The sequence below is a fragment of the Phyllobates terribilis genome, unplaced genomic scaffold (genome assembly GCF_046119375.1).
Source record: "Phyllobates terribilis strain yellow unplaced genomic scaffold, ASM4611937v1 Scaffold_25__1_contigs__length_18738178, whole genome shotgun sequence".
NCBI classification, from domain to species: domain Eukaryota; kingdom Metazoa; phylum Chordata; class Amphibia; order Anura; family Dendrobatidae; genus Phyllobates; species Phyllobates terribilis.
Genome location: NW_027362785.1, coordinates 16,950,363 through 16,962,782, shown reverse-complemented (window position 1 = coordinate 16,962,782; position 12,420 = coordinate 16,950,363).

Genomic DNA, 12,420 nt, shown 5'->3' with positions numbered 1-12,420 from the left:
TTGGATGTGCAGCTACACGGCTCAGTACATGTGTGAGGTATTGGAGATCACAGCACTGGATGTGCAGCTACACGGCTCAGTACATGTGTGCAGTACCAGAGGTTACAGCGCTGGATGTGCAGCTACACTGCTCAGTACATGTGTGCGGTACCAGAGGTCACAGCGCTGGATGTGCAGCTACACTCCTCAGTACATGTGTGTGTGGTACCGGAGATCACAGCGCTGGATGTGCAGCTACACTGCTCAGTACATGTGTGTGGTACCAGAGATCACAGCGCTGGATGTGCAGCTACACTGCTCAGTACATGTGTGCGGTATTGGAGGTCATAGCTTTGGATGTGCAGCTACACTGCTCAGTACATGTGTGCGGTACCGGAGATCACAGCGCTGGATGTGCAGCTACACGGCTCAGTACATGTGTGCGGTACCAGAGGTCACAGCGCTGGATGTGCAGCTACACAGCTCAGTACATGTGTGCGGTACCGGAGGTCACAGCGCTGGATGTGCAGCTACACGGCTCAGTACATGTGTGCGGTACCAGAGATCACAGCGCTGGATGTGCAGCTACACTGCTCAGTACATGTGTGTGTGGTACCAGAGATCACAGCGCTGGATGTGCAGCTACACTGCTCAGTACATGTGTGCGGTATTGGAGGTCATAGCTTTGGATGTGCAGCTACACTGCTCAGTACATGTGTGCGGTACCGGAGATCACAGAGCTGGATGTGCAGCTACACGGCTCAGTACATGTGTGCGGTACCAGAGGTCACAGCGCTGGATGTGCAGCTACACAGCTCAGTACATGTGTGCGGTACAGGAGGTCACAGCGCTGGATGTGCAGCTACACGGCTCAGTACATGTGTGCGGTACCAGAGATCACAGCGCTGGATGTGCAGCTACACGGCTCAGTACATGTGTGCGGTACCAGAGGTCACAGCGCTGGATGTGCAGCTACACGGCTCAGTACATGTGTGCGGTACCGGAGGTCACAGCGCTGGATGTGCAGCTACACGGCTCAGTACATGTGTGCGGTACCAGAGATCACAGCGCTGGATGTGCAGCTACACGGCTCAGTACATGTGTGCGGTACCGGAGATCACAGCGCTGGATGTGCAGCTACACAGCTTAGTACATGTGAGCGGTACCAGAGGTCACAGCGCTGGATGTGCAGCTACACTGCTCAGTACATGTGAGCGGTACCAGAGGTCACAGCGCTGGATGTACAGCTACACGGCTCAGTACATGTGTGCGGTACCAGAGGTCACAGCGCTGGATGTGCAGCTACACGGCTCAGTACATGTGTGCGGTACCAGAGGTCACAGCGCTGGATGTGCAGCTACACGGCTCAGTACATGTGTGCGGTACCAGAGGTCACAGCGCTGGATGTGCAGCTACACGGCTCAGTAAATGTGTGCGGTACCGGAGGTCACAGCGCTGGATGTACAGCTACACGGCTCAGTACATGTGTGCGGTACCGGAGATCACAGCGCTGGATGTGCAGCTACACGGCTCAGTACATGTGTGCGGTACCAGAGGTCACAGCGCTGGATATGCAGCTACACGGCTCAGTAAATGTGTGCGGTACCGGAGATCACAGCCCTGGATGTGCAGCTACACTGCTCAGTACATGTGTGCAGTACCAGAGGTCACAACCCTGGATGTACAGTTACACGGCTCAGTACATGTGTGCGGTACCAGAGATCACAGCGCTGGATGTGCAGCTACACGGCTCAGTACATGTTTGCGGTACCAGAGGTCACAGCGCTGGATGTGCAGCTACACGGCTCAGTACATGTGTGCGGTACCAGAGGTCACAGCGCTGGATGTGCAGCTACACGGCTTAGTACATGTGTGCGGTACCAGAGATCACAGCGCTGGATGTGCAGCTACACGGCTCAGTACATGTGTGCGGTACCGGAGGTCACAGCGCTGGATGTGCAGCTACACGGCTCAGTACATGTGAGCGGTACCGGAGGTCACAGCGCTGGATGTGCAGCTACACTGCTCAGTACATGTGAGCGGTACCAGAGGTCACAGCGCTGGATGTACAGCTACACGGCTCAGTACATGTGTGCGGTACCAGAGGTTACAGCGCTGGATGTGCAGCTACACGGCTCAGTACATGTGTGCGGTACCAGAGGTCACAGCGCTGGATGTGCAGCTACACTGCTCAGTACATGTGTGCGGTACCAGAGGTCACAGCGCTGGATGTGCAGCTACACGGCTCAGTACATGTGTGCGGTACCAGAGGTCACAGCGCTGGATGTGCAGCTACACGGCTCAGTAAATGTGTGTGGTACCGGAGATCACAGCCCTGGATGTGCAGCTACACTGCTCAGTACATGTGTGCGGTACCAGAGGTCACAGCGCTGGATGTACAGTTACACGGCTCAGTACATGTGTGCGGTACCAGAGATCACAGCGCTGGATGTGCAGCTACACGGCTCAGTACATGTGTGCGGTACCAGAGGTCACAGCGCTGGATGTGCAGCTACACGGCTCAGTACATGTGTGCGGTACCGGAGGTCACAGCGCTGGATGTGCAGCTACACGGCTCAGTACATGTGTGCGGTACCAGAGATCACAGCGCTGGATGTGCAGCTACACGGCTCAGTACATGTGTGCGGTACCGGAGGTCACAGCGCTGGATGTGCAGCTACACGGCTCAGTAAATGTGTGCGGTACCGGAGGTCACAGCGCTGGATGTGCAGCGCTGGATGTGCAGCTACATGGCTCAGTACATGTGTGCGGTACCAGAGGTCACAGCGCTGGATGTGCAGCTACACGGCTCAGTACATGTGTGCGGTACCGGAGGTCACAGCGCTGGATGTGCAGCTACACGGCTCAGTACATGTGTGCGGTACCAGAGATCACAGCGCTGGATGTGCAGCTACACGGCTCAGTACATGTGTGCGGTACCAGAGGTCACAGCGCTGGATGTGCAGCTACACGGCTCAGTAAATGTGTGCGGTACCGGAGGTCACAGCGCTGGATGTGCAGCTACACGGCTCAGTACATGTGTGCGGTACCAGAGATCACAGCGCTGGATGTGCAGCTACACGGCTCAGTACATGTGTGCGGTACCAGAGATCACAGCGCTGGATGTGCAGCTACACGGCTCAGTACATGTGTGCGGTACCAGAGGTCACAGCGCTGGATGTACAGTTACATGACTCAGTACATGTGTGTGGTACAGGAGGTCACAGCGCTGGATGTGCAGCTACATGGCTCAGTACATGTGTGCGGTACCGGAGATCACAGCGCTGGCTGTGCAGCTACACGGCTCAGTACATGTGTGCGGTACTAGAGATCATAGCGCTGGATGTGCAGCTACACGGCTCAGTACATGTGTGCGGTACCGGAGATCACAGCGCTGGATGTGCAGCTACACGGCTCACTACATGTGTGCAGTACCAGAGGTCACAGCGCTGGATATGCAGCTACACAGCTCAGTAAATGTGTGCGGTACCGGAGATCACAGCCCTGGATGTGCAGCTACACTGCTCAGTACATGTGTGCGGTACCAGAGGTCACAGCGCTGGATGTACAGTTACACGGCTCAGTACATGTGTGCGGTACCAGAGATCACAGCGCTGGATGTGCAGCTACACGGCTCAGTACATGTGTGCGGTACCAGAGGTCACAGCGCTGGATGTGCAGCTACACGGCTCAGTACATGTGTGCGGTACCAGAGGTCACAGCGCTGGCTGTGCAGCTACACGGCTCAGTACATGTGTGCGGTACCAGAGATCATAGCGCTGGATGTACAGCTACACGGCTCAGTACATGTGTGCGGTACCGGAGGTCACAGCGCTGGATGTGCAGCTACACGGCTCAGTACATGTGTGTGGTACCGGAGATCGCAGCGCTGGATGTACAGCTACACGGCTCAGTACATGTATGTGGTACCAGAGGTCACAGCGCTGGATGAGCAGCTACACGGCTCAGTACATGTGTGCGGTACCGGAGATCACAGCGCTGGATGTGCAGCTACACGGCTCAGTACATGTGTGCGGTACCAGAGGTCACAGCGCTGGATGTGCAGCTACACGGCTCAGTACATGTGTGCGGTACCGGAGGTCACAGCGCTGGATGTGCAGCTACACGGCTCAGTACATGTGTGTGGTACCGGAGATCACAGCGCTGGATGTACAGCTACACGGCTCAGTACATGTGTGCGGTACCAGAGGTCACAGCGCTGGATGAGCAGCTACACGGCTTAGTACATTTGTGCGGTACCAGAGGTCACAGCGCTGGATGTGCAGCTACACGGCTCAGTACATGTGTGCGGTACCAGAGGTCACAGAGCTGGATGTACAGCTACACGGCTCAGTACATGTGTGTGGTACCGGAGATCACAGCGCTGGATGTGCAGCTACACTGCTCAGTACATGTGTGCGGTACCAGAGGTCACAGCGCTGGATGTGCAGCTACACGGCTCAGTACATGTGTGCGGTACCAGAGGTCACAGCGCTGGATGTGCAGCTACACGGCTCAGTACATGTGAGCGGTACCAGAGGTCACAGCGCTGGATGTGCAGCTACACTGCTCAGTACATGTGTGCGGTACCGGAGATAACAGCGCTGGATGTGCAGCTACACTGCTCAGTACATGTGTGTGTGGTACCAGAGGTCACAGCGCTGTGTGAAACTACACGGCTCAGTACATGTGTGCGGTATTGGAGGTCATAGCTTTGGATGTGCAGCTACACGGCTCAGTACATGTGTGAGGTATTGGAGATCACAGCACTGGATGTGCAGCTACACGGCTCAGTACATGTGTGCGGTACCAGAGGTTACAGCGCTGGATGTGCAGCTACACTGCTCAGTACATGTGTGCGGTACCAGAGGTCACAGCGCTGGATGTGCAGCTACACTCCTCAGTACATGTGTGTGTGGTACCGGAGATCACAGCGCTGGATGTGCAGCTACACTGCTCAGTACATGTGTGTGGTACCAGAGATCACAGCGCTGGATGTGCAGCTACACTGCTCAGTACATGTGTGCGGTATTGGAGGTCATAGCTTTGGATGTGCAGCTACACTGCTCAGTACATGTGTGCGGTACCGGAGATCACAGCGCTGGATGTGCAGCTACACGGCTCAGTACATGTGTGCGGTACCAGAGGTCACAGCGCTGGATGTGCAGCTACACAGCTCAGTACATGTGTGCGGTACCGGAGGTCACAGCGCTGGATGTGCAGCTACACGGCTCAGTACATGTGTGCGGTACCAGAGATCACAGCGCTGGATGTGCAGCTACACTGCTCAGTACATGTGTGTGTGGTACCAGAGATCACAGCGCTGGATGTGCAGCTACACTGCTCAGTACATGTGTGCGGTATTGGAGGTCATAGCTTTGGATGTGCAGCTACACTGCTCAGTACATGTGTGCGGTACCGGAGATCACAGAGCTGGATGTGCAGCTACACGGCTCAGTACATGTGTGCGGTACCAGAGGTCACAGCGCTGGATGTGCAGCTACACAGCTCAGTACATGTGTGCGGTACAGGAGGTCACAGCGCTGGATGTGCAGCTACACGGCTCAGTACATGTGTGCGGTACCAGAGATCACAGCGCTGGATGTGCAGCTACACGGCTCAGTACATGTGTGCGGTACCAGAGGTCACAGCGCTGGATGTGCAGCTACACGGCTCAGTACATGTGTGCGGTACCGGAGGTCACAGCGCTGGATGTGCAGCTACACGGCTCAGTACATGTGTGCGGTACCAGAGATCACAGCGCTGGATGTGCAGCTACACGGCTCAGTACATGTGTGCGGTACCGGAGATCACAGCGCTGGATGTGCAGCTACACAGCTTAGTACATGTGAGCGGTACCAGAGGTCACAGCGCTGGATGTGCAGCTACACTGCTCAGTACATGTGAGCGGTACCAGAGGTCACAGCGCTGGATGTACAGCTACACGGCTCAGTACATGTGTGCGGTACCAGAGGTCACAGCGCTGGATGTGCAGCTACACGGCTCAGTACATGTGTGCGGAACCAGAGGTCACAGCGCTGGATGTGCAGCTACACGGCTCAGTACATGTGTGCGGTACCAGAGGTCACAGCGCTGGATGTGCAGCTACACGGCTCAGTAAATGTGTGCGGTACCGGAGGTCACAGCGCTGGATGTACAGCTACACGGCTCAGTACATGTGTGCGGTACCGGAGATCACAGCGCTGGATGTGCAGCTACACGGCTCAGTACATGTGTGCGGTACCAGAGGTCACAGCGCTGGATATGCAGCTACACGGCTCAGTAAATGTGTGCGGTACCGGAGATCACAGCCCTGGATGTGCAGCTACACTGCTCAGTACATGTGTGCGGTACCAGAGGTCACAACCCTGGATGTACAGTTACACGGCTCAGTACATGTGTGCGGTACCAGAGATCACAGCGCTGGATGTGCAGCTACACGGCTCAGTACATGTGTGCGGTACCAGAGGTCACAGCGCTGGATGTGCAGCTACACGGCTCAGTACATGTGTGCGGTACCGGAGGTCACAGCGCTGGATGTGCAGCTACACGGCTCAGTACATGTGTGCGGTACCAGAGATCACAGCGCTGGATGTGCAGCTACACGGCTCAGTACATGTGTGCGGTACCGGAGGTCACAGCGCTGGATGTGCAGCTACACGGCTCAGTACATGTGAGCGGTACCGGAGGTCACAGCGCTGGATGTGCAGCTACACTGCTCAGTACATGTGAGCGGTACCAGAGGTCACAGCGCTGGATGTACAGCTACACGGCTCAGTACATGTGTGCGGTACCAGAGGTTACAGCGCTGGATGTGCAGCTACACGACTCAGTACATGTGTGCGGTACCAGAGGTCACAGCGCTGGATGTGCAGCTACACTGCTCAGTACATGTGTGCGGTACCAGAGGTCACAGCGCTGGATGTGCAGCTACACGGCTCAGTACATGTGTGCGGTACCAGAGGTCACAGCGCTGGATGTGCAGCTACACGGCTCAGTACATGTGTGCGGTACCAGAGGTCACAGCGCTGGATGTGCAGCTACACTGCTCAGTACATGTGAGCGGTACCAGAGGTCACAGCGCTGGATGTGCAGCTACACGGCTCAGTACATGTGTGCGGTACCAGAGGTCACAGCGCTGGATGTGCAGCTACACGGCTCAGTACATGTGTGCGGTACCGGAGGTCACAGCGCTGGATGTGCAGCTACACGGCTCAGTACATGTGTGCGGTACCGGAGATCACAGCGCTGGATGTGCAGCTACACGGCTCAGTACATGTGTGCGGTACCGGAGGTCACAACGCTGGATGTGCAGCTACACGGCTCAGTACATGTGTGCGGTACCGGAGGTCACAGCGCTGGATGTGCAGCTACACGGCTCAGTACATGTGTGCGGTACCGGAGGTCACAGCGCTGGATGTGCAGCTACACGGCTCAGTACATGTGTGCGGTACCGGAGGTCACAGCGCTGGATGTGCAGCTACACGGCTCAGTACATGTGTGCGGTACCGGAGGTCACAGCGCTGGATGTGCAGCTACACGGCTCAGTACATGTGTGCGGTACCGGAGGTCACAGCGCTGGATGTGCAGCTACACGGCTCAGTACATGTGTGCGGTACCAGAGGTCACAGCGCTGGATGTGCAGCTACACGGCTCAGTACATGTGTGCGGTACCGGAGGTCACAGCGCTGGATGTGCAGCTACACGGCTCAGTACATGTGTGCGGTACCGGAGGTCACAGCGCTGGATGTGCAGCTACACGGCTCAGTACATGTGTGCGGTACCGGAGGTCACAGCGCTGGATGTGCAGCTACACGGCTCAGTACCTGTGTGCGATACCGGAGATCACAGCGCTGGATGTGCAGCTACACGGCTCAGTACCTGTGTGCGGTACCAGAGGTCACAGCGCTGGATGTGCAGCTACACGGCTCAGTACATGTGTGCGGTACCGGAGGTCACAGCGCTGGATGTGCAGCTACACGGCTCAGTACATGTGTGCGGTACCGGAGGTCACAGCGCTGGATGTGCAGCTACACGGCTCAGTACATGTGTGCGGTACCGGAGGTCACAGCGCTGGATGTGCAGCTACACGGCTCAGTACATGTGTGCGGTACCAGAGGTCACAGCGCTGGATGTGCAGCTACACGGCTCAGTACATGTGTGCAGTACCAGAGATCACAGCGCTGGATGTGCAGCTACACGGCTCAGTACATGTGTGCGGTACCGGAGGTCACAGCGCTGGATGTGCAGCTACACGGCTCAGTACATGTGTGCGGTACCGGAGGTCACAGCGCTGGATGTGCAGCTACACGGCTCAGTACATGTGTGCGGTACCAGAGGTCACAGCCTTGGATGTGCAGCTACACGGCTCAGTACATGTGTGCGGTACCGGAGATCACAGCGCCGGATGTGCAGCTACACGGCTCAGTACATGTGTGCGGTACCGGAGGTCACAGCGCCGGATGTGCAGCTACACGGCTCAGTACATGTGTGTGTAGTACCGGAGGTCACAGCGCTGGATGTGCAGCTACACGGCTCAGTACATGTGTGTGTGGTACCGGAGGTCACAGCGCTGGATGTGCAGCTACACGGCTCAGTACATGTGTGCAGTACCGGAGGTCACAGCGCTGGATGTGCAGCTACACGGCTCAGTACATGTGTGCGGTACCGGAGATCACAGCGCTGGATGTGCAGCTACACGGCTCAGTACATGTGTGCGGTACCGGAGGTCACAGCGCTGGATGTGCAGCTACATTGCTCAGTACATGTGTGTGGTAGCGGAGGTCACAGCGCTGGATGTGCAGCTACACGGCTCAGTACATGTGTGTGGTAACGGAGATCACAGCGCTGGATGTGCAGCTACACGGCTCAGTACATGTGTGCGGTACCAGAGATCACAGCGCTGGATGTGCAGCTACACGGCTCAGTACATGTGTGTGCGGTACCGGAGGTCACAGCGCTGGATGTGCAGCTACACGGCTCAGTACATGTGTGCGGTACCAGAGGTCACAGCGCTGGATGTGCAGCTACACGGCTCAGTACATGTGTGTGTGGTACAGGAGGTCACAGCGCTGGATGTGCAGCTACACTGCTCAGTACATGTGTGCGGTACCGGAGATCACAGAGCTGGATGTGCAGCTACACGGCTCAGTACATGTGTGCGGTACCAGAGGTCACAGCGCTGGATGTGCAGCTACACAGCTCAGTACATGTGTGCGGTACAGGAGGTCACAGCGCTGGATGTGCAGCTACACGGCTCAGTACATGTGTGCGGTACCAGAGATCACAGCGCTGGATGTGCAGCTACACGGCTCAGTACATGTGTGCGGTACCAGAGGTCACAGCGCTGGATGTGCAGCTACACGGCTCAGTACATGTGTGCGGTACCGGAGGTCACAGCGCTGGATGTGCAGCTACACGGCTCAGTACATGTGTGCGGTACCAGAGATCACAGCGCTGGATGTGCAGCTACACGGCTCAGTACATGTGTGCGGTACCGGAGATCACAGCGCTGGATGTGCAGCTACACAGCTTAGTACATGTGAGCGGTACCAGAGGTCACAGCGCTGGATGTGCAGCTACACTGCTCAGTACATGTGAGCGGTACCAGAGGTCACAGCGCTGGATGTACAGCTACACGGCTCAGTACATGTGTGCGGTACCAGAGGTCACAGCGCTGGATGTGCAGCTACACGGCTCAGTACATGTGTGCGGAACCAGAGGTCATAGCGCTGGATGTGCAGCTACACGGCTCAGTACATGTGTGCGGTACCAGAGGTCACAGCGCTGGATGTGCAGCTACACGGCTCAGTAAATGTGTGCGGTACCGGATGTCACAGCGCTGGATGTACAGCTACACGGCTCAGTACATGTGTGCGGTACCGTAGATCACAGCGCTGGATGTGCAGCTACACGGCTCAGTACATGTGTGCGGTACCAGAGGTCACAGCGCTGGATATGCAGCTACACGGCTCAGTAAATGTGTGCGGTACCGGAGATCACAGCCCTGGATGTGCAGCTACACTGCTCAGTACATGTGTGCGGTACCAGAGGTCACAACCCTGGATGTACAGTTACACGGCTCAGTACATGTGTGCGGTACCAGAGATCACAGCGCTGGATGTGCAGCTACACGGCTCAGTACATGTGTGCGGTACCAGAGGTCACAGCGCTGGATGTGCAGCTACACGGCTCAGTACATGTGTGCGGTACCGGAGGTCACAGCGCTGGATGTGCAGCTACACGGCTCAGTACATGTGTGCGGTACCAGAGATCACAGCGCTGGATGTGCAGCTACACGGCTCAGTACATGTGTGCGGTACCGGAGGTCACAGCGCTGGATGTGCAGCTACACGGCTCAGTACATGTGAGCGGTACCGGAGGTCACAGCGCTGGATGTGCAGCTACACTGCTCAGTACATGTGAGCGGTACCAGAGGTCACAGCGCTGGATGTACAGCTACACGGCTCAGTACATGTGTGCGGTACCAGAGGTTACAGCGCTGGATGTGCAGCTACACGGCTCAGTACATGTGTGCGGTACCAGAGGTCACAGCGCTGGATGTGCAGCTACACTGCTCAGTACATGTGTGCGGTACCAGAGGTCACAGCGCTGGATGTGCAGCTACACGGCTCAGTACATGTGTGCGGTACCAGAGGTCACAGCGCTGGATGTGCAGCTACACGGCTCAGTACATGTGTGCGGTACCAGAGGTCACAGCGCTGGATGTGCAGCTACACTGCTCAGTACATGTGAGCGGTACCAGAGGTCACAGCGCTGGATGTGCAGCTACACAGCTCAGTACATGTGTGCGGTACCAGAGGTCACAGCGCTGGATGTGCAGCTACACGGCTCAGTACATGTGTGCGGTACCGGAGGTCACAGCGCTGGATGTGCAGCTACACGGCTCAGTACATGTGTGCGGTACCGGAGATCACAGCGCTGGATGTGCAGCTACACGGCTCAGTACATGTGTGCGGTACCGGAGGTCACAACGCTGGATGTGCAGCTACACGGCTCAGTACATGTGTGCGGTACCGGAGGTCACAGCGCTGGATGTGCAGCTACACGGCTCAGTACATGTGTGCGGTACCGGAGGTCACAGCGCTGGATGTGCAGCTACACGGCTCAGTACATGTGTGCGGTACCGGAGGTCACAGCGCTGGATGTGCAGCTACACGGCTCAGTACATGTGTGCGGTACCGGAGGTCACAGCGCTGGATGTGCAGCTACACGGCTCAGTACATGTGTGCGGTACCGGAGGTCACAGCGCTGGATGTGCAGCTACACGGCTCAGTACATGTGTGCGGTACCAGAGGTCACAGCGCTGGATGTGCAGCTACACGGCTCAGTACATGTGTGCGGTACCGGAGGTCACAGCGCTGGATGTGCAGCTACACGGCTCAGTACATGTGTGCGGTACCGGAGGTCACAGCGCTGGATGTGCAGCTACACGGCTCAGTACATGTGTGCGGTACCGGAGGTCACAGCGCTGGATGTGCAGCTACACGGCTCAGTACCTGTGTGCGATACCGGAGATCACAGCGCTGGATGTGCAGCTACACGGCTCAGTACCTGTGTGCGGTACCAGAGGTCACAGCGCTGGATGTGCAGCTACACGGCTCAGTACATGTGTGCGGTACCGGAGGTCACAGCGCTGGATGTGCAGCTACACGGCTCAGTACATGTGTGCGGTACCGGAGGTCACAGCGCTGGATGTGCAGCTACACGGCTCAGTACATGTGTGCGGTACCGGAGGTCACAGCGCTGGATGTGCAGCTACACGGCTCAGTACATGTGTGCGGTACCGGAGGTCACAGCGCTGGATGTGCAGCTACACGGCTCAGTACATGTGTGCGGTACCAGAGGTCACAGCGCTGGATGTGCAGCTACACGGCTCAGTACATGTGTGCAGTACCAGAGATCACAGCGCTGGATGTGCAGCTACACGGCTCAGTACATGTGTGCGGTACCGGAGGTCACAGCGCTGGATGTGCAGCTACACGGCTCAGTACATGTGTGCGGTACCGGAGGTCACAGCGCTGGATGTGCAGCTACACGGCTCAGTACATGTGTGCGGTACCAGAGGTCACAGCCTTGGATGTGCAGCTACACGGCTCAGTACATGTGTGCGGTACCGGAGATCACAGCGCCGGATGTGCAGCTACACGGCTCAGTACATGTGTGCGGTACCGGAGGTCACAGCGCCGGATGTGCAGCTACACGGCTCAGTACATGTGTGTGTAGTACCGGAGGTCACAGCGCTGGATGTGCAGCTACACGGCTCAGTACATGTGTGTGTGGTACCGGAGGTCACAGCGCTGGATGTGCAGCTACACGGCTCAGTACATGTGTGCAGTACCGGAGGTCACAGCGCTGGATGTGCAGCTACACGGCTCAGTACATGTGTGCGGTACCGGAGATCACAGCGCTGGATGTGCA